The sequence below is a fragment of the Mauremys mutica genome, unplaced genomic scaffold (genome assembly GCF_020497125.1).
Source record: "Mauremys mutica isolate MM-2020 ecotype Southern unplaced genomic scaffold, ASM2049712v1 Super-Scaffold_100186, whole genome shotgun sequence".
Taxonomy (NCBI): domain Eukaryota; kingdom Metazoa; phylum Chordata; order Testudines; family Geoemydidae; genus Mauremys; species Mauremys mutica.
In genome coordinates, this window is record NW_025423282.1 from 247,070 (window position 1) to 266,029 (window position 18,960).

General features: G+C 49.3%; 1 pseudogene; it reads left to right on the forward strand.

Annotated features, from left to right (window-relative positions):
* The window catches only part of LOC123359745, a 57,971-nt pseudogene extending 40,003 nt beyond the window's left edge, over window positions 1-17,968 (forward strand).
* Window positions 17,969-18,960: the final 992 nt, after the last annotated feature.

Here is an 18,960-nt window from a genome sequence, read left to right on the forward strand (position 1 = left end):
TCCGGTGGACCTCCTGCAGGCATGCTGCGGATGCTCCACCGGAGCCGTGGGACCAGCGGACTCTCCGCAGGCACGCCTGTGAGAGGTCCACCGGAGCTGCCTGCCACCCTCCCGTGGCACGCTGCCCCAAGCACGCGCTTGGCCCGCAGGGGTCTGGAGCCGGCCCTTGCTATGAATCTTGCTTACCCTCACTGCTGACTTTCCTCATATGGATCACATTTTGGAGGGAGCACTGACAAGCAAGGTTTACATCTCCTTGGGAGTCACTCTTCAGCACAAACAAACATTGATGGCTCCCTAACTTGCATAGGAACTGCGCCCATCTAGTCTGGTATCCTGTCTTGGACAGTAGCTGGTTCCAGATGCATCATGGGAAGGTGTAGGTGCAGTGGGCAGATGTGGGTTAATCTGCTCCCAGCATCAGGTCCCATCCTTGTCTCTAATAGAGATTGGCTTAAGCCCTGAAGCACAAAGTTTCATATTGTTGCCTCAGCACAAGTGCCTAGCTGATATGCAAGGCTTGGCTGTAAGGAGTTGAAATTGGTGATATGGATCAGGTATTTCTTTGTGTACATTCTTTGTAAATAGAGATTGCACCAATGTCCTGTTTTCCTGAACACAATAGGAACAAAGCTGACACTTCGCTTGCTCACAATCTCCACACCTACCTTTCCAGCCAAGCACCTGTGTCTCTACTCCCCACAACTGCAGGATTCCTGCTCACTTCCTCATTTTTCTACCTCTAGTACACACAGCTGCAACCGGTTAATGCCTGGGTCACTGTACTTGCAATCAATCCTTAGGGAAATCCCTCAGCCCACATGGGTTAGCTGCTCATTGGCCTAGTACCTCATGTGGTGGCTTTCATTGGCTCCAGCTACCCAACTCCATAAAAGATCTTAATTGCTTTTTCCACTTGCTGCACTCTCAGCAAGTTTGCAGATGACACTAAACTGGGAGGAGTGGTAGATATGCTGGAGGGTAGGGATAGGATACAGAAGGACCTAGACAAATTAGAGGATTGGGCCAAAAGAAACCTGATGAGGTTCAGCAAGGACAAGTGCAGAGTCCCGCACTTAGGACGGAAGAATCCCATGCACTGCTACAGACTAGGGACCGAATGGCTAGGCAGCAGTTCTGCAGAAAAGCACCTAGGGGTTACAGTGGACGAGAAGCTGGATATCAATCAACAGTGTAGCCTTGTTGCCAAGAAAGCTAATGGCATTTTGGGCTGTATAAGTAGGGGCATTTCCAGCAGATCAAGGGATGTGATTATTTCCCTCTATTCGACATTGGTGAGGCCTCATCTAGAGTACTGTGTCCAGTTTTGGGCCCCACACTACAAGAAGGATGTGGAGAAATTGGAAAGAGTCCAGCGGAGGGCAACTAAAATGATTAGGGGGCTGGCACACATGACTTACGAGGAGAGGCTGAGGGACTTATGAGAAGAGGCAGAGGAAACTGGGATTATTTTGTCTGCAGACGAGAAGAATGAGGGGGGATTTGATAGCTGCTTTTGGCTACCTGAAAGGGGATTCCAAAGAGGATGGATCTAGACTGTTCTCAGTGGTACCTGATGACAGAACAAGGAGTAATGGTCTCAAGTTGCAGTGGGGGAGGTTTAGGTTGGATATTAGGAAAAACTTTTTCACTAGGAGGGTGGTGAAGCACTGGAATGGGTTATCTAGGGAAGTGGTGGACTCTCCTTCCTTAGAGGTTTTTAAGGTCAGACTTGACAAAGCCCTGGCTGGGATGACTTGTTTGGGAATTGGTCCTGCTTTGAGCAGGGGGTTGGACTAGATGACCTCCTGAGGTCCCTTCCAACCCTGATACGCTATGATTCTATGATTCATTTAGCCTGAATCTGCCCTCAGTCCTCGTCCCCAGCCAGCTCCCAAAACTGAAAACCCCTCCAGCCCCATCTCCTCTGCTGAGTTCCTTTCCCAGGCAAGGAGTTCACCTGATCTTTTTGATCTCCCACTCCTTTAGCATCCCCTTGCAGGGGGGAAGGGCCTGGCCATTAGTTGCCATGGAGACAGAGTGTCAGTGATTTATGCACACTGGCCTTTATCCCACCACCTAGAGACTTAAGAAATGCATAGGGGAAACTGAGGCACCCACACAATATTCAGAGGAAACATTGAGAGCAGTCCAACTTTGTCACACCCATCCAAAGCTTTTATCCTAATTCTGGATATTTTGATATCCATGTAAATGTCTGATCCCACTTTGAACCTTGCTACTTCTTTGCCTCAGTGTCTTTCTGTGGCAATGAGTTCCACAGCCTAACTGTTCATTGTGTGACAAAATATTTTGTTTTTATGTTTTAAATTTGTCACCTTTACCTTTTGTCCCTCCCCGCCCTTAAGTTATGAGACAAGGACAAGAGAAGTTCCTTAGCTAACTTCTCTAGAGCATTATTTTATACAGAGAACATTAATCGTATCCACTCTGTCATCTGCTTTCTAAAATAAATAATCTGAATCTCTCCACACTTTCCTTGACTTTCTTCCTGTTGCTAACATACCTAAAGAAACCCTTCTTGTTACTCCTAACATCTCCGGCTAGCTGCAACTCCAAGTGTGATTTGGCCTTCCTGATTTCACACCTGCATGCCTGAACAATACTTTTATACTCCTCCCTGGTTATTTGTCCAATCTTCCACTTCTTGTAAGCTGTTCTTTTGTGTTTAAGACGAGCAAGGATTTCACTGTTAAGCCAAGCTGGTCGCCTGCCATATTTACTTTCTTCCTACACATCGGGATGGTTTGTTCCTGCAACCTCAATAAGGTTTCTTTGAAATACAGCCAGCTTTCCTCGACTCCTTTCCCCGTCATGTTATTCTCCCAGGGGACCTTGCCCATCAGTTCCCTGAGGGAGTCAAAGTCTGCTTTTCTGAAGTCCAGGGTCTCTGTTCTACTGCTTTCCCTTTTTCCTTGTGTCAGGATCCTGAACTCGACCATCTCATGGTCACTGCCCCCCAGGTTCCCATCCACTATTGCTTCCTCTACTATTTCTTCCCTGTTTGTGAGCAGCAGGTCAAGAAGAGCTTTTCCCCTAGTTGGTTCCTCCAGCACTTGCACCAGGAAATTGTCCCCTACACTTTCCAGAAACTTCCTAGATTGTCTGTGCACCGCTGTATTGCTCTCCCAGCAGATATCGGGGTGATTAAAGTCACCCATGAGAACCAGGGCCTGTGATCTAGCAACTTCTGTTAGTTGCTGGAAGAAAGCCTCGTCCACCTCATCCCCCTGGTCCGGTGGTCTGTAGCAGACTCCCACCACGACATTACCCTTGTTGTTCATACTTCTAAATTTAATCCAGAGACACTCAGGTTTTTCTGCAGTTTCATACTGGAGCTCTGAGCAGTCATACTGCTCTCTTACGTACAACGCCACTCCCCCACCTTTTCTGCCCTGCCTGTCCTTCCTGAACAGTTTATATCCATCCATGACAGTGCTCCAGTCATGTGAGTTATCCCACCAAGTCTCTGTTATTCCACCAAGTCTCTGTTATACTTGGGGTTCCTCTCGGTGGCTGGAGTTCCTGAAAGGTGTGGGTGTCCTGCAGGGGGTTGCCCCTCGGCGGCGGGGGTTGCTGGGGTGCAGGAGGCATGTCCGGCGACCGTAGGAGGATGGGGGAGTCATCTCGCAGCGGCTGGAGCTCCTGGGGTGCGGGGGGGGGGTGTTCGGTGAGCGCAGGAGGACAGGGGAGGCATCTCTTGGCAGCTGGAGCAATCGGTGGTCGGCGGTCATGTCTCGCGGGGTCTGGAGCGGCGCGTTCCCGGGAGGGCAGACTCCTGGTTGCTGAAAAACATCGAGGGGCTCCCCAGGCGCCGCGAGTGGCGGCTGCTGGGGCTCCCGACAAGAGTCTCCCGACGGGCTGGGCGGCGGCAGCCCGGGCACGCCGCGAGGCTCTCCGGGCCGCTCGGGCAGCGGCAGCCAGGGCACGGGGCAGGGATCCCCCGGCCAGAGCAGGGGCGGCAGGAACACGTGGCCGAGCCCCTCGGGCAGCAGCAGTCGGGGTGTGGGGCAGGGATCCTCTGGCTGCTTCGGCCAGAGCGTGTAGTAGGGCTCCCCAGGCTGCACAGGCGGCTCGGACATGGGGCAGGGATCCCCCGGCGTCAGCGGCTGAAGCACGCAGCCGGGCTCCTCGGGCTACACGAGCGGCAGCCCGGACGCAGGACAGGAGTCCCCCGGCTGCCCGAGCAGCAGCGCGTGGCGCGGCCCCCGGGGCAGCGGCAGCCGGGGCGCGGGGCTGGGATCCCCTGGTGGCTCGGGCGGCGGCCGCTGGGGCACGGGGCAGGAGTCCCCCTGCGGCTCGAGTGGCGGTGGCAGCGCTCCACAGGGCCCCCTGGGCAGTGGCCGCTGGGGTACAGGGCCGGGATCCCCCGGCAGCTCGGGCAGCGGCGGCGGGAGCACGCCCCAGGGACCCCCGGGGAGTGGCGAGCGGGCCGTGGGCCAGGAGTCCCCCAGCGGCTCGGGCAGTGGCGGCGGGAGCACGCCGCAGGGCTCCCTTGGCCGCTCAGGCGGCGGCAGCTGGGGCGCGGAGCCGGGATCCCCCGGCGGCTCGGGCAGCGGCGGCCGGGGCGCGGAGCAGGGGTCCCCCGGCGGCCCGAGTAGGAGCGGCACGCCGGGGGGGTCCCCCGACCGCCAGGGCAGCAGCAGCTGGGGCACATGGCGGGGCTTCCCCGGCGACCGCGTTGGCCAGGGTATGGGGCAGGGACTCTTCCGCGTTAAGGTGGTTCCTGAGGCATAGCCACCAGTGGGGTAGCATCGTTACTGGTTGTTGGTGGGATCAGGTTCGGGCCGGTGGGTTCAGAGTTGACGCCCGGTCTTCCGTGTGCAGCTGTCGTCTGGGGGGTTGCTGTAGGAGCGCATGACCTTCTGGTGGTCGGGATTGGCCTGGCGTCTTTTTGGGCCGTGCCGGTCTGTCTGACGATGGGGGTCTGGTGCTGTGGTCTGGTCATAGCAGTGGGGCCTCCAGTGGTAGCAGTGTGCGGGGCGGTCTGAGGGGTGGTCCCCGCTCCTCCGGTGGGTGAGGTTCGCAGGGCAGGCTGAAGAGTTGCGTTGGTGACCCTTGTGGCTGGAGCTCGCAGGGTGGGCCAAGTGCCAGCGTTGGTGCCTCCCGAGGCAGGGTCTCGGGCAGCCACGCGTGGCGGATGTTGTACTCAAAGTACTATACAGGATCTTTTCAGAGGGATTAAGGCAAAACGCCACATGTATTAGTAATACAGATATTAATTAATACTCTATGATATGCATATGAGATATATCTCACAGTCGTGCATTCACACACACACACACAGACACAAACACACTCCGTCTTGCTGTTGTTACCTACTAGTTGCTCCCCTTAACTGCACTGGCCAGGTGAGTTAGATGGAGGAGGGGTGGAGCCGGGCTTCTGCCGATCCGGATCAATGCTCCGATGGTGACAAGACGAGACCCGGGGTCCTTCTGCAAGACACCTCACATTTATAGCAGCTTCCCTCTTATGCAAATCTAGACCAGATTCAAAATCTGGGTCTGTGTCCATTGGTCTGTGTCCGTTGGTCTTTGTGCTGCTTTTCTCTGGGTGTTGTCCCAATGCTGCTCAAAGAGGGTGTTTTCTAAAGAAGGTGCTTGCTTCTAATCCCTGAGGCCGTCAATATGTCTGCTCTTCTTTGTTGGGCCCACTTGACAAATTGTATTGTCCTTTGCTCTGGCTCCCATTCCCTCTGCAACTGTTGTAGCTGTCTGGAGGTGGGGGTCTTCCAAGCCTCACTCATTCACACCTCATTCAGTCAATAGGGCAATTGATTACAGAGTGGGGGGAAGATCTTATTCTACTTCTAGCAAAAAGGCACATGTTTCTTTTACTTTAACTATACTATCCTTAGGGGCTATAACATTTGATACAAAGTTTTCTACCAATTTTCTATATAGGGATCTAATACAAAGTTGTATGAAAATAGAGAGGCACAATGCCAAGTCATATGAAATACAAAACAACATCATGCAAGATGCAATGTCATAAAGATACTTAATACAAAATAACACAATGCAACGTCATAAAGATTTACAGAGATAGTTAATACAGAGATTTCTCTACACTTGGAGGATCCAGGCTGGGGGGCAGGCCGAGACTGCCTCTGTGGGCACCTCTTATAGTCCCACGACTTCTTATAAGCGGTTTTGTATTTTGGGTGGGTGGCCTGAGCGGGAGTCTGCTGCGGCTTGAACTTCTTAGGTTTAGCCGGAGCCGGAACATAGAGACCCAGAGTCTGGAGAGTCATGCAGGAGTCCTTCAGACCATGTAGCTTTGTATCCGTTTGTTCCTCAAAGAGAACATTGCCATCAAATGGGAGATCCTGCATGGCAGCATACGCCTCGCTGGACACTGCATCCAAAACTGCCTGCAGGGTTGCCCTGGCAGCCGCTGTATCCTCTTCCACCAGCGCTTTGAACTCCTTCCTGTTGCACTCCTGGAGGAAGTCCTCGAACTTGGTCACGGATCCCAACAGATAGAATCCATACCAGCCCAGGAGAGCCACCCGTACATGGAAGCTCGAGAGCAAATTCATTTTTTCTTCCAAAAGAGTCCAGCCTCCATGAATCTTTATTTTTGGGGGTAGGGGCTGGCTGGCCCTGCCGCTCCCTGTGGTTGACCGACTCGACCACCAGGGAGTTAGGAGCAGGGTGGGTGTATAAGTATCCATGCCCCTTGGCAGGTACAAAATACTTGCGTTCCACTCTCAGAGATGGGGGCCAGTGAGGTCGGTGTTTGCCACAGGGCATTTGAAATTTTTGCCACCCCTTCATGGAGAGGCAAGGCCACCCTGTCCAGTGCCGAGGAGGACAGCACATTAAACAGGGAGTCCGAGGGCTCCTCCATCTCCTCTGCTTGGAGGTGAAGGCTTGATGCCACCCTTTTTAAGAGTTCTTGGTGGGCCCTAAAGTCCTCCTGCAGGGAGGGAGGCAGAACCGTAATCGCCTCATCCAGGGAGGGTGAGGAGGCCAGCATGGTACTTTCTGTGTCCACCGGCACTGGAGGGTCCACCATGTGGTCGGTCTCCGGGCATGGCACTGAGGATGTACATCCCACCGACCCCTTCCTCTGAGGTCTGGAGAGGGTGGCCGATGGTCCTTCTGAGGCTCCAGCCACCGAGCGAGCCCCCACCAGGGGCTGTCTTGGGGGCCACAGTGCCCACTGGTACCATTGGGCTGGCCACAGGGCCTGGTGCACCTGACCCAACCTATTGATGGATGACTATAAAGGGAGGCTGGGCTGACATACTACCTGCCACTGTCCCCGGACTGGGAGGAGCGGCAGCGCCAGGAGCGATGCTGACCACGGGACCGCGACCCTGACATGGAGGACTGGTACTGCCTAACAGGTGCTCCGTGATCGGCTCTGGCAGGTGGACCCACAACGGCAAGACGCTGTTGATCGACGCCCAGGCCTGCGGAGGTGGTGCCTTGGCAGGGCCCTGGAGCAGGACACCAAACGGGAATGACATTGACATCCGTGCCATGACTGGCTGTGATAACCCCACCGAGATGAGGACTTTTGGTGATGTCTGCCTTGGTCACGACGGTGTTCGCTCCTCGAGGCAGAGCGGTGCCCAGAGTCTTGGTCAGATGGAACCCAACCAGACAGCCTGGTAGGCGTCGAGAGCAATTCACGAGGACTTTGCCCTGAACGGTCATTGGGAGGCGAACGGTGTCAGGAACATTCCCTTGACCGAGACCGGTACCGAGCCCGGAGCAACTGCGGAGATCCCAGCGGCGACTTGCCTCTAGAGCACAGGGCCGACATCAGCGGTGCTCCTGGTACCAGCATGGACATAACATCCTGGGCTGCCTGCGGGGCCTCCAGCATGGAGGACATCTGGGGAGGCCTGCTCCAAATGGGCTGGGCTACTCTGCTCGACTTGAGTCAGAGGCCTAGAGGATCGAGGACTGCCCAAGGACTGCCCGAGGACTAGCCTCTGTCCCGGGTTTACTCCGGTGCCGGGGCGAAGGCAGCCTTTTCCTAGCCTTCTTGGCGTGCCCTGTGGACGGGGAGCGGTGCCAACTAGTCAATGGCGCCGAAGGGTCACCACGCACCGACATCACGGTTCCCGGCGCCGACTCGGAGCGGCCCGCCGGAGCCAGGGTCAGCGCCGACTCCATCAGGATAGCCCGGAGCTTAATGTCCCTTTCTCTCTTGGTCCGAGGCTTAAATGACTTGCAAATCTTGCAGCGACCACTGAGATGGGTTTCCTCCAAACAGTGCAGACAGTCTGTGTGCGGATCACTCAGTGGCACAGATAGCCTACAAGTGTCACATGACTTGAAACCCAGGGCCCGGCCCTAGCCTAACTAAACTAACTAACTAACGGTACATACACTGAACGAACAAGCAGTTCTGGGGACGAGCTACAGCAAAGCTGGAGTAGGGCAGTTCCGAAGCACCTTCACCGGGTGCAAGAAGGAACTGAGGGTGGGGGGAGCTTGCAGCGCCCCTTATACTGCGCCATGGAGGCGCAACTCCAGGGGTCGCTGGGGCGCTCCCTTACAGGTACTGCTAGGGGAAAAACTTCCGGCACCGGTGCACGTGGCGAGCACGCACACCTATTGAGGAATACACCTGAGCAATCACTCGAAGAAGAACCAGGAACATATACACAAAATTATGTATAAAAAGAGAGTGTCTAGACTTCAAGTTGGGGTGTCTAAGTTTCAAGTAATAAGATTGAACTGTTGATTTTCAAAGCTGGTAGGGGACTTGGACACCCAAAATGATTAAGAGCTGGCAAACCACAGCCATGCTTCTTTGTGATGCCACCTTACTGTTCTGAGCTACTAAAGATTTGAGATCTAAATATTAACATGATTTCTTGCACCAGAGCAGCTACTTCCACAGCGTCAGTCCAAAGACTGGACAAGTTGAGCAGAGAAGGAACTGACAGTAGCAACTCTCTTTAGAGCTAGAGTTGATAAAATCTGAATCTCTACTCATCTTCATTAAAAGAGCCAGAAAAGGTGCCACAACATTAATCTTCCTTTTTCAAGCAGAATAATCCTATAATCTAAGCAAGATGTTGCAGAGGTACTGAAGTGATGTACTATCTTATCCTGCTAGGAGTCTGAGTAATTATTCTTCAAGAGTTTTCCATAAATCAACAAAACAGATACAAATTAAAAAAAATTAACTCACTTCTGTGGTTTAGAATTTAAAGTTAAGCTTTTCTAATCCGAGTAGGGGATTTAAAGACAACCACTGCCCCATTATTTTAAAATCTCAGCTTTAAAAACCTGAAAATCAAGTCTTTACTATTATAAACTGGTAAGGCTTAGTTACAACCTCCTACCCACCAAAGGACCTAGAAGTTTTGAAATAATTCTAGAGAATCAAAATGTATCTAGTTTAACTATAAACAACTCTGAACTTCATACTGAATTAATCCTAGGACATGTTCTCTAATACCCGCTTACACCATGCCTATCCTTATAGAATTTGACAAACTTTTCAAAGTGCACTTTCCATTGTTTGTACTATATGGCACTGAGGTGGGGGGTGGGGGAAGAGAGGAATAAGGATAACATTGCAAAAATTCAGCCAATTAAAAAAAAGAAGTTAAGCTCCTTTGTCCAAATAGGGATCAGTAGCATAGCATGTCCTATTGGTGGGAAGTCTACTTTCAGCAATTACTAACCTTCAATTAGCAGCAGCTAAATTCAGAGCAAAAGAAATTAAGGTATTTAAAAAACCCCTAATGGTGGAAAGCACATTTCCCTGAAGATGGTGAAGAGGAAACTATTTTCCAGAGAATTTTACACAGGGCACCTTCCTGACAATTCTCCCAAGGGGACAGACCCTAGCTAGTATTCATTGCAGTTGTGATGTTGGGCTGCGTCAGCCCATCAATAACCAATGCACGCTCAAAGCTTTAGAAAAATGGACCAACAGAGAAGGTATAAAATTATTTCAAAATTGGTGGCACCACCCAGGCAGGGAACAGGTATACACAGTGTAAATAAGGTTAAAAATGAACTTAATTAAAAAGGAGAAATTTAATTAATTAAAACAACCTGTATTTTTCTTGCCTTTATGGAAACAATACATACCTCATAACATCAAGGCCATGTCAAATCCAAACCCCAACACAATTATGGAAAGTCACCTTCCCAATGACACACATTTGGGGCAGTAAAAGAATGGACTGCTCTTTAGCTGCTCCCCCCCCCTCGGCCCCCCTAACAGTTGCTCCGGATCCCTTGGTGGCCTGCCTCTTCTCACTACTTGGCTCTCTCACCAGGTCACATTTTTTCCCACCTCTCCTGCGTGGACAGAATGTCATTACATCTGATCCTTGACCCCAACTCTTCACCCCATGATGCTTACACCCATCTCGTAGACATTAAGTTGCCCGTATCCCTTTAAATGAGGGAGCTCAACACCATCTTCCAAAGGGCTAGTGGGGGAACAAAAGCCCTCACCTTGCACTGGCTTCCAAGGTCTGCTCTGTGAGACACCTTGCCACTGCCTCCCCGGACTACTACTTACGATAGCCTTCCCTCAAGCCTTTTCCGCTACCCCTTTCTGGGCTCCTTCTAATGAGCAGCATCACCCAGGGTTTCTCCCCAGAGGTCCAGTTCTTGTCCTTGTGTCAGGATCAGCTACAGGAGCTTGCTCCAATCCTGTCTCTGTCAGGTAGCACCCCCTGATCTTCTGCCTTACCCTGCAGGAGCTTTCTTATTCCTGCCGGTCTTTCCCCTCTCATTACCCAGAGAGACTGCAGAGTTCTTCCCTTTCCCCCTGCAACCTCTTTCTGCTTCAGGCTGCCTCTCTTTATAGCGCTCCCCAGCTCCTCCCCAGCTGGGCTTCATTTCTCATTAGGCCTTGCTTACCCTCCAGGTTCAACCAGGTGGGTTAACTGGTCTCTCAAGCCCACATTAAGCCTTTCTGAAACCCCCCAGCACAGGGACCTAAGTGTAAGAGAGAGCACCTGTGTCACACGCAAACAACAGTCTTCAATGAGTATGACATGGAAGAGTATCAGTTTGTGCAGCAACACCTCATTGGACTATGATCTGAAAAGCAACAGAAGTAGGGTTGCACTACACTGGCTTTTTGGCAGTAGAACAAATTTCTGCTTGATTTCACTACTGACTCAAAGCAGGGATTTTGGGGAATATGTTCAGTCCAACTGTCTCCTATGTCCCATAGAAAAACCTATGTGGATTTCTTAACACAAGCCTCATAATCTACTATGCAGGGACATTAGGGAGGGGTTTTGGTCAGAAAAGAAGATTCATTTCCATAGATTAGATGTGTTTTTCTTTATTTAGTACAAGTCAAACACAACTTCTACCAGGGAACTTCCATGAACCAAGACTCACAAATACAATCGTATACAGCAGAACAGGCCAACACTGAGCACTGTCCCACCGTCTAACTCTTCAAAACTATACTGAACAAAATTAAACAGAGAAAGAGCAACTATTACAAATCAGTAGTTACTATTGGAGAACACACCTGGCTGATATGTTTTATTCAGGACTGAGAAAAGTGGCCTATTTCAACAGTAATTACTTTCCTCAAATGGACTAGAACCCAACCATTCTCCTGCTTAAGTGATGAAGTAGGTTACCATTACAAGCAAACTGATATAATATGTAAGATGCATCGTTCTCTTGTGCAAGACTAATTCCTCCATACATTCCTCAGATGAAACAGTTGTACAATTTGTAGCCATTTTAAAAAAGCTAGCAGAACACTGTGAATTTAAAGAAATATTAAATGATGCCCTGTGTGACAGGTTAGTGTGTGGCCTCTACAGTGAAGCTATATGGAAGCGCCTACTGACAGAGGCTCAGCTTACCTTACAGAAGGCTGTTGATATTGCTCTCTCCATGGGACTGGCTACAAGGGAGGCGCAATACATCGGTGCATCCCCTAGGGTGCAAAAAGTGTCACAAGAACCGACCCACAAAACTGTGCAGAGTCAAGAATGTTACCGCTGTGGTAAGCCGGGTCACCAGGCATCAGAATGCTGGTGTAAGGACCTGGTGTGTCGACACTGTGGCAAAAAGGGACACATTGAGTGTGCCTGTAAACAAAAGAAAAAGAGGCCTGTGGTCTGGCTGACAAAAAGAGGAACCCTGCATACCCTAGAGCAGACCCAGGATGATCAAAGTGACACCTCATCGCAAGAGGAAGTGCCACTGCATGTTTTGTCTTTGGCAATGGGCTCACATGAATACTGGGTAACGCCGTTGTTCGATGGCAAACCTATACGCATGGAACTGGACACCGGTGCAGCCGTCTCGCTGGTCTCCAAGACTGTGTATAAAGAAAAGCTACAGCATCTTCCGCTTAAGGCAACAAAAACTGTTCTGAAGACGTATACGGGAGAAGCTGTGCCCATGTTGGGCACTATTGATGTTAAGGTGGAGCTCAATGGACAGGCTGCTAAATTGCCACTGTTTGTGGTGAGAGGTAACTACCCAGCCTTAATGGGTAGGTCTTGGCTTGGGAAGATTCAACTGAACTGGGCAGATGTGCACCGGATGACTAAAGAAGAAACCAGTCTAACCCCTATACTAAGGAAATATGCTGCTGTTTTTGGAGATGATTTGGGAAGTATGAAGGGAATCACTGTGACATTGAACATTAAACCTGACAGTCCACCAAAATATCTGAAAGCCCGAACTGTGCCATATGCCATCAGGCCGAAAGTTGAAGCGGACCTGGAGCACCTGGTCACCAGTGGAGTCCTAATACCAGTTACCCATAGCTCATGGGCCACTCCTATCGTTCCAATAGTGAAGAAAGATGTCTCTCTCCGGATTTGCGGTGATTTTAAAGTCACTGTCAACCCAGTGTTGTGTGCAGAGCAATACCCGCTTCCCCGCATCAATGACCTCTTCGCAGGCTTGGCTGGGGGACAAAAGTTCAGTAAGATTGATCTGAGTCAAGCATATTTACAGATGCACGTCGATGAAAAGTCCCAAGAGCTGTTGACTATTGTGACTCATAAGGGGCTTTATCGATACTGTCGCCTACCCTTCGGAATAACATCTGCTCCCGCCCTGTTCCAGAGGGCTATGGACCAGATCTTGTGTGGCTTGTCAGGAGTTCAGTGCTATCTGGATGATATCCTGGTCAATGGAAGAAATGAAGAGGATCACTTAAAGAATTTAGAGGCTACCCTACAAAGACTGGAAGAGTATGGCCTACGAGTTCGCAAAGACAAGTGTGAATTCTTCAAGCCTTCTGTTGAATATTTGGGACACATCATCGATTCTGCAAGTCTTCATAAGGCCCCTGCAAAAGTTAAAGCTATTGTGGAGGCTCCCCCATCTCGAAATGTAAGCCAGCTGCGCTCATTTCTAGGACTACTGAACTATTATGGAAAGTTCATCTCACAGTTAGCCACACTGTTAAAACCACTTCATGAGCTCCTTGAGCAGAACAAGGCCTGGAAGTGGACTGAAGCCTGTGATGTTGCATTTAACAAAGCTAAGGATGCATTGCTAAATTCTGAAGTTCTAACGCACTTTGATCCATCCTTACCCCTACAATTGGCCTGTGATGCCTCCCCTTATGGAGTGGGAGCAGTCGTGTCACACATTATGCCTTCGGGAGAAGAGAGACCTATTGCTTTTGCTTCACGCACGCTAAGCAAAGCAGAAACTAACTATGCCCAAATCGAACGTGAGGCATTAGGAATTGTTTTTGGAATTCGGAAGTTTCATCAGTACCTGTTTGGGCGAAAGTTTACTCTTCTCACAGACCATCAACCTCTGACATCAATTTTTGGACCCTACACAGGCATTCCCCCATTAGCTGCTAGTCGTATGCAACGTTGGGCATTGTTACTTTCAGCACACACATATGACATCAAATATTGGAAATCCACTCTGCACGGCAATGCAGATGGCCTCTCAAGGTTGCCTTTGCCGGTCAAACATCAAGGTAGTGCCCAAAAGGAAATCTTCTACTTTGAACAGGTAGAGAATACACCCATCACTGCTACTCAGATAAAGAAGGCAACTCGCGTTGACCCAGCATTGTCCCAAGTTATGGACCTGGTGATGCATGGAAAATCTCGACAAACCTCTCCTGTCTCACCCGACCTTGTTACATACATGTCCAGGAGGACGGAGTTATCGGTCCAATCTGGTTGTTTGTTGTGGGGGAGACGTGTCATTATTCCACCACCACTGAGATCACAGATGTTAGAACAGCTACATTCTGGTCACTGTGGAATAGTGCGCATGAAGGAAATTGCACAAAGCTATTTTTGGTGGCCTGGATTGGACAGTGCTATTGAAAAGAAGGCAAAAGTTTGTATGTCATGTCAGGGTGTGAGGAATGCACCCCAGTGGGCACCCCTACACCCATGGGACTGGCCTGAAAACCCGTGGCAACGTATTCACGTTGACTTCGCTGGCCCCCTTGAAGGAAGCATGTTCTTGGTGGCAGTAGATGCCCATTCTAAATGGCCAGAAGTCTCTATAATGCAGTCCACTACTGCAGAGAGTACTATCCAAAAACTACGAGGACTCTTTAGTCGTTTTGGTCTGCCAGAACAACTTGTGAGCGACAACGGACCGCAGTTCGTCTCTTGGGAGTTTCAAAATTTTATGAAGGCAAACGGGATACACCACATCACGTCAGCACCATATCATCCATCCACCAACGGATTAGCTGAAAGATTTGTGCAGACAATGAAACACGCTTTGAAATCAGCAAGGGGACAACACTCCATTCAAAAGCGTCTGGATACCTTCTTACTTTCCTACAGAAACACACCTCATGCTACGACCCACGCATCTCTGGCCTTTCTAATGATGGGACGACAGCTGCGCACTTGCTTTGATCTGCTGAAACCTTCTGAACCCTGACAAATTGTGCAACATCAGCAGCAAAATCAAGTTATCAGACGAGCACCCAGAGCAAAAGAGCGAACCTTTAGCCCGGGACAGCCAGTTTTGGCTCAGAATTATACTTCCAGAGCTACATGGGTCCCTGCCACAATCATCACTCAAACAGGACCTGTTTCCTACACAGTCCGAACTGCAGAGAATCTTACCTGGCGGAGACATGTAGATCAGCTGTTGCCAGGTCATGCCAGTCCTCAGGACACATCTGCAGTTGAGGGGTGTGGAAGCAGGGAAAGAATTAACAAGGATTTGAAGGGGATCTTAATGCATGTCAGTCAGTTAGCAAGAGTTAGCCCAGCTGTAACCCTAATGACGTGAGACTTCTAGAAGCAAGAATAGTGTGAGGCAGAGGGAAAGAACTATGTAAAAAGTTATTACGACCTTGTAACTGATAAACCAAATATGCAGACTGGTCTCTTTTAGGAGTGAGAAAAATAAGATAGCAGGATGGCTTATGTATAAACAAAATGAAGTTGTTGCTCATTATCGTCTGTATTATTGCTAGTTATTGTTTGTAACAAAGGTATAAATGCTTGCTGTAATTGTTTACCAGTTGAGAGACCTGTCCGGGACTGGGGCGACCCTGTGTCCTAGGGCACTCTCTCCCTCCATTGTAATTACTGGAGAAATAATAAAGTATTTGATTTTGCTGCACCCAAAATGCTAAAGCGAGAACTGAGTTTTTCTCTGACAATTTGGGGGCTCGTCCGGGATGGCAACTCCCACAGACCCACAGACAGCTACTACGGATCATTCCCCTTCGAACCCCATGGCGCCACATGAGAGGTATGAGACCTTTCGAAATCTCTATTGGGGTATCGGAGGAGGACTGTCCGTGGGGACGTCTGTCTCTGTTGGGCTCACGCCATCTGAACTTATTGACTGTGCAGCAAGATCAGATGCAGAGTAGTATTGGGGAAAGGCCCCAACAAGGTTAGTCTATGGCAGTATTGGGAACTGCTGAGTTGGCCAACAAAGAAATGCATAAGGTAAATGCATAAGGTAAATGCATTAGAATGCACCGGTGCTGAGGGGTTTTTACCGCCTCAAGAGGGGTTGTCATACCGCCTCATGGTATTGGGTCCGGACCAGGTAAAGATGCATCGTGGTTAAAAAAAAAAAAAAAAAAAAGAGGAAAAAAAAAGAGGCCTTGGTGTGTGTGTGTGTGTGTACACCAGCGTGAGTGACTGTTACCGGAAGACGCCCAGAGTACCCTGTGAAGCGAAAGCTCATGACCAGGACTACTCTAACGCAAGCCCGGTAACTAGTGGATCTTTAGGAGATCCGACCCACGGTGGGATGACTCGGCCTGGCATAGTCCGGCGAGGCATCTGCCTGGGTCTAGGGGTGTGTGAACCCATCTTCCCTCCCCTTTCCTTTCCATGTGGGCTACTGACAGTCTGATCATCTCACTGGATGCAATCAGAGTAAGCGGTGCCGTCTCCCAGAGACTAGCCGATGCTCTTTGCTGAAGGGAGGTGTAGGAGAGTCGTGGTCATCCTCGTTAGTCTCTCCCGTGTGAGTACCCTGTAGGGAGAGATCCTTAGTTTCTGAGCCGCTAGCGCGGACAGGGCACCCTCTCTGTGTGTGTAAGTGGAAAATGGGTAAGGGACAGTCTAAACATTCCACCTCACCCCCTAAGGGTACCCCAGCATATTACATGTACGTACATTATGGTCCTAAAACCTGTAGGTATTTAGAGAATTGGAATCTTCACACGCATGAAGATCCATCTAAACAATGCCCATTAGAAGGTACCTTCAATCTAGATAAGATCATACATCTCAGAGGAGCTTTTAATCACCAAAGAAAAGCCTCTGACACAGTGTGAGCAATTTGTCTAGGAACGGGTTAATTTGAAATTCAGCTTAGCCCAGAGATAAAGAGAAGTTGTTTTGTGTTCAAGGTCAAGAATCAGCACAGACTATGCTAAGTGCAAAGAAAAACTGCTTTCAGCCCCAGCTGATTGTGGAAAAATAGAGACAGAGGCAAACCAAAAGCAATATAAGTTACAGAACTGAAATTACATTTGCAAAGCTTAACTGTTCAGTGAGATCCAACAGTCTTTGCAACCCCGAAGCTGGACAGGCAGCTGACCTGGACTGGAATCTCTGAAAGAAACACCGCAGGAAATTCCAGGGTGTAAAAGAACAGCCATCCCAAGAGCAGAAGTATGTTGGAAATTCTGAACAAGCTGTATACAGGATAATCTCCCGTCCACCTATTCCCCCTTCTCTGACCGTTATACACAGACGTGGCCAGTCTGGACATGTGTGAGTATTAAAGTGGCTTAAGGCTTGGAGCATTCATATTTTTCCCGAGTGATGTGGGAGCGTTCCCAACACTCTCCATTGTTGTTTTATTATTTTTAATGAAGCTTTCAGATTTGGTTATATGGTGTGTTTTCTTCTCCCAACCTCCTGCAGTGTCAGCCTGATCACCTGACATGAGCGATAAATTGGTAACAGATATTTGTCACAGTTTGGTGAGCAATTAAGAATGGGGGAGCCCTGCAGAATTTACACCATCTATCTGTTTTACCCTTGTTATTTTATGTTTGCTTTGTTTGGTACTATTGGTGTTATATGTTAAGAATTGCATGATTAATGGTGAGCCCTAATAGAATAAGGAAACACTATCTGGTTTTGGTGCACTATCTGGTTCTGGTTCTGTTCTGTTTAACCGGTTACTGTTGTGTTTCTGCTCTGTTCATTTGGGCGTTAGGTGTGTGGGCAGAACTGAACTTCTCGTTCATAATTCCTCAGAGTGGAAGCCATGTGTGCGATGAAGCTCTGAGGTTGTATTGAGATCCTTCTGTCCCGTCCCCTGTAACGGACAATGTAATAGAAGTAGGAAAATCTGGCTTACACTGTAATTCTCTCTGCTCTCTGTGTAATTTTCTTTTCTGTTTAAGTGTCAGCAGACAAATGGGTGGGTCTCTGGATAAACCCCCTAAAGTGGTTTGGATAATATGTTAAGTAAATGGCCTTTACCCAATGGTCATGCGTTTTTGCCCAGGTGGCAAGCCTCATGAGGGAGGATTCGAATAGCCTTGTTAGTAAGAATGTTTAAGAGAAGAGACCAGGAAGGGTGGGGGCTAGTTGAGAAGCCCACCCTCCTAGCTAAACTGATATTGGAACAAGCTAGTGCCCATGGAAGGGACGGTTCAGCGAGAAAAGCAGGATCGGGCCCAAGCGGGCAGGCAACAGACAGAGAGATTGGAAAACAGGTTGGGAAATTTTGAGGATGTAGTGGAAGGAAGAAGTAAGTAAGTATAAGCATGGGGATTTCAAATACCCAGGAGAATATTTGGAATGGTGATGTGAATTGATAAGTGATTTAAGCAAATGATTTAAGGGAGAGTGAAGAGTTAACTCTGTAGTTGCTGGAGGGAACAGCAGTTGAACTTTGTAAAAATGCTAAAGAGGAAGGTCCTTGGTGTCTTTGAAATGTTTGTAAATAGATTCAGGCAAAGAAATTCTTATATTGCAATCATTTGGCTATAAACAATTTCATTGAATTAGCTGAAGAATGTATACAGTGCTATGTAATTGAAATCCTATTAGGCTCTAAGGGGCACTATAAGAAGTGCTTTTCTTTCAGTATTTGAAAGCAGGCCCACTGCCCTTACAGACACATCAGGAGTACCATCTAATCTGTGGCCATGGAGACATACTTGGAGACTTTCTGGATGGAAGTGTGGACATTCACAGTGCTCCTTTCAAGCATTTGGGCTGGTTAGGGGTGTGTGTGCTCCCACATACTGAATTCTGCCGGGTCCATGGGGAGGATGAATGTGGGACTGAATTATTTACCGAGACATCTGGGAAATTAGACCACCTGATATACCTAACTGATTTATAGTCAGTGTCCCTAGAATAACACCTGACATTTTGGATAGGAATAGGGAGTCAATGGACATTTTGGCTGTTAGAACCCCTACAACTTCAGTGTATCCGTAACTGAATCCAGGGGAAGTTGTCACTGTTCATGATAACGTTTGCTGGAAGGGTAGAGAACAAGGAACTATCCTGACAGAACA